Source organism: Telmatherina bonti (genome assembly GCF_933228915.1).
Source record: "Telmatherina bonti genome assembly, chromosome: 5".
Taxonomy (NCBI): domain Eukaryota; kingdom Metazoa; phylum Chordata; class Actinopteri; order Atheriniformes; family Telmatherinidae; genus Telmatherina; species Telmatherina bonti.
The window spans coordinates 37,367,636-37,372,449 of NC_136623.1; positions in this window are offsets into that span (position 1 = coordinate 37,367,636).

Below are 4,814 nucleotides of genomic sequence, written 5' to 3' on the forward strand. Positions count from 1 at the left end.
GCATGTTAACATGTTCGCTGTACCAACGTTGGTGGAGATCTCCATGTTAACATGTTCGCTGTACCAACGTTGGTGGAGATCTCCATGTTAACATGTTCGCTGTACCAACGTTGGTGGAGATCTCCATGTTAACATGTTCGCTGTACCAACGTTGGTGGAGATCTCCATGTTAACATGTTCGCTGTACCAACGTTGATGGAGATCTCCATGTTAACATGTTCGCTGTACCAACGTTGGTGGAGATCTCCATGTTAACATGTTCGCTGTACCAACGTTGGTGGAGATCTCCATGTTAACATGTTCGCTGTACCAACGTTGGTGGAAATCTCCATGTTAACATGTTCGCTGTACCAACGTTGGTGGAGATCTCCATGTTAACATGTTCGCTGCACCAACGTTGGTGGAAATCTCCATGTTAACATGTTCGCTGTACCAACGTTGGTGGAGATCTCCATGTTAACATGTTCGCTGTTGTAACGTTGGTGGAAATCAGCATGTTAACATGTTCGCTGTACCAACGTTGGTGGAGATCTCCATGTTAACATGTTCGCTGTACCAACGTTGGTGGAAATCAGCATGTTAACATGTTCGCTGTACCAACGTTGGTGGAAATCAGCATGTTAACATTTTCGCTGTACTAACGTTGGTGGAAATCTCCATGTTAACATGTTCGCTGTTGTAACGTTGGTGGAATTCTCCATGTTAACATGTTCGCTGTACCAACGTTGGTGGAAATCTCCATGTTAACATGTTCGCTGTTGTAACGTTGGTGGAATTCTCCATGTTAACATGTTCGCTGTACCAACGTTGGTGGAGATCTCCATGTTAACATGTTCGCTGTACCAACGTTGGTGGAGATCTCCATGTTAACATGTTCGCTGTACCAACGTTGGTGGAGATCTCCATGTTAACATGTTCGCTGTACCAACGTTGGTGGAAATCTCCATGTTAACATGTTCGCTGTTGTAACGTTGGTGGAAATCTCCATGTTAACATGTTCGCTGTACCAACGTTGGTGGAGATCTCCATGTTAACATGTTCGCTGTACCAACGTTGGTGGAGATCTCCATGTTAACATGTTCGCTGTACCAACGTTGGTGGAAATCAGCATGTTAACATGTTCGCTGTACCAACGTTGGTGGAGATCTCCATGTTAACATGTTCGCTGTACTAACGTTGGTGGAAATCAGCATGTTAACATGTTCGCTGTACCAACGTTGGTGGAAATAAGCATGTTAACATGTTCGCTGTACCAACGTTGGTGGAGATCTCCATGTTAACATGTTCGCTGTACCAACGTTGGTGGAGATCTCCATGTTAACATGTTCGCTGTACCAACGTTGGTGGAGATCTCCATGTTAACATGTTCGCTGTACCAACGTTGGTGGAGATCTCCATGTTAACATGTTCGCTGTACCAACGTTGGTGGAGATCTCCATGTTAACATGTTCGCTGTACCAACGTTGGTGGAGATCTCCATGTTAACATGTTCGCTGTACCAACGTTGGTGGAGATCTCCATGTTAACATGTTCGCTGTACCAACGTTGGTGGAAATCTCCATGTTAACATGTTCGCTGTACCAACGTTGGTGGAGATCTCCATGTTAACATGTTCGCTGTTGTAACGTTGGTGGAAATCAGCATGTTAACATTTTCGCTGTACCAACGTTGGTGGAGATCTCCATGTTAACATGTTCGCTGTACCAACGTTGGTGGAAATCAGCATGTTAACATGTTCGCTGTACCAACGTTGGTGGAAATCAGCATGTTAACATTTTCGCTGTACTAACGTTGGTGGAAATCTCCATGTTAACATGTTCGCTGTACCAACGTTGGTGGAGATCTCCATGTTAACATGTTCGCTGTACCAACGTTGGTGGAAATCAGCATGTTAACATGTTCGCTGTACCAACGTTGGTGGAAATCAGCATGTTAACATGTTCGCTGTACCAACGTTGATGGAGATCTCCATGTTAACATGTTCGCTGTACTAACGTTGGTGGAAAGAAGCATGTTAACATGTTCGCTGTACCAACGTTGGTGGAAATAAGCATGTTAACATGTTCGCTGTACCAACGTTGGTGGAGATCTCCATGTTAACATGTTCGCTGTACCAACGTTGGTGGAGATCTCCATGTTAACATGTTCGCTGTACCAACGTTGGTGGAGATCTCCATGTTAACATGTTCGCTGTACCAGCGTTGGTGGAGATCTCCATGTTAACATGTTCGCTGTACCAACGTTGATGGAGATCTCCATGTTAACATGTTCGCTGTACCAACGTTGGTGGAGATCTCCATGTTAACATGTTTGCTGTACCAACGTTGGTGGAGATCTCCATGTTAACATGTTCGCTGTACCAACGTTGGTGGAAATCTCCATGTTAACATGTTCGCTGTACCAACGTTGGTGGAGATCTCCATGTTAACATGTTCGCTGTACCAACGTTGGTGGAAATCTCCATGTTAACATGTTCGCTGTACCAACGTTGGTGGAGATCTCCATGTTAACATGTTCGCTGTTGTAACGTTGGTGGAAATCAGCATGTTAACATGTTCGCTGTACCAACGTTGGTGGAGATCTCCATGTTAACATGTTCGCTGTACCAACGTTGGTGGAAATCAGCATGTTAACATGTTCGCTGTACCAACGTTGGTGGAAATCAGCATGTTAACATTTTCGCTGTACTAACGTTGGTGGAAATCTCCATGTTAACATGTTCGCTGTTGTAACGTTGGTGGAATTCTCCATGTTAACATGTTCGCTGTACCAACGTTGGTGGAAATCTCCATGTTAACATGTTCGCTGTTGTAACGTTGGTGGAATTCTCCATGTTAACATGTTCGCTGTACCAACGTTGGTGGAGATCTCCATGTTAACATGTTCGCTGTACCAACGTTGGTGGAGATCTCCATGTTAACATGTTCGCTGTACCAACGTTGGTGGAGATCTCCATGTTAACATGTTCGCTGTACCAACGTTGGTGGAGATCTCCATGTTAACATGTTCGCTGTACCAACGTTGGTGGAAATCAGCATGTTAACATGTTCGCTGTACCAACGTTGGTGGAGATCTCCATGTTAACATGTTCGCTGTACCAACGTTGGTGGAGATCTCCATGTTAACATGTTCGCTGTACCAACGTTGGTGGAAATCAGCATGTTAACATGTTCGCTGTACCAACGTTGGTGGAGATCTCCATGTTAACATGTTCGCTGTACCAACGTTGGTGGAGATCTCCATGTTAACATGTTCGCTGTACCAACGTTGGTGGAGATCTCCATGTTAACATGTTCGCTGTACCAGCGTTGGTGGAGATCTCCATGTTAACATGTTCGCTGTACCAACGTTGATGGAGATCTCCATGTTAACATGTTCGCTGTACCAACGTTGGTGGAGATCTCCATGTTAACATGTTCGCTGTACCAACGTTGGTGGAGATCTCCATGTTAACATGTTCGCTGTACCAACGTTGGTGGAAATCTCCATGTTAACATGTTCGCTGTACCAACGTTGGTGGAGATCTCCATGTTAACATGTTCGCTGTACCAACGTTGGTGGAAATCAGCATGTTAACATGTTCGCTGTACCAACGTTGGTGGAAATCAGCATGTTAACATTTTCGCTGTACTAACGTTGGTGGAAATCTCCATGTTAACATGTTCGCTGTACCAACGTTGGTGGAGATCTCCATGTTAACATGTTCGCTGTACCAACGTTGGTGGAGATCTCCATGTTAACATGTTCGCTGTACCAACGTTGGTGGAGATCTCCATGTTAACATGTTCGCTGTACCAACGTTGGTGGAGATCTCCATGTTAACATGTTCGCTGCACCAACGTTGGTGGAGATCTCCATGTTAACATGTTCGCTGCACCAATGTTGGTGGAGATCTCCATGTTAACATGTTCGCTGTACCAACGTTGATGGAGATCTCCATGTTAACATGTTCGCTGTACCAACGTTGGTGGAGATCTCCATGTTAACATGTTCGCTGTACCAACGTTGGTGGAGATCTCCATGTTAACATGTTCGCTGTACCAACGTTGGTGGAGATCTCCATGTTAACATGTTCGCTGTACCAACGTTGGTGGAAATCTCCATGTTAACATGTTCGCTGTACCAACGTTGGTGGAGATCTCCATGTTAACATGTTCGCTGTTGTAACGTTGGTGGAAATCAGCATGTTAACATGTTCGCTGTACCAACGTTGGTGGAGATCTCCATGTTAACATGTTCGCTGTACCAACGTTGGTGGAAATCAGCATGTTAACATGTTCGCTGTACCAACGTTGGTGGAAATCAGCATGTTAACATTTTCGCTGTACTAACGTTGGTGGAAATCTCCATGTTAACATGTTCGCTGTTGTAACGTTGGTGGAATTCTCCATGTTAACATGTTCGCTGTACCAACGTTGGTGGAAATCTCCATGTTAACATGTTCGCTGTTGTAACGTTGGTGGAATTCTCCATGTTAACATGTTCGCTGTACCAACGTTGGTGGAGATCTCCATGTTAACATGTTCGCTGTACCAACGTTGGTGGAGATCTCCATGTTAACATGTTCGCTGTACCAACGTTGGTGGAGATCTCCATGTTAACATGTTCGCTGTACCAACGTTGGTGGAAATCTCCATGTTAACATGTTCGCTGTTGTAACGTTGGTGGAAATCTCCATGTTAACATGTTCGCTGTACCAACGTTGGTGGAGATCTCCATGTTAACATGTTCGCTGTACCAACGTTGGTGGAGATCTCCATGTTAACATGTTCGCTGTACCAACGTTGGTGGAAATCAGCATGTTAACATGTTCG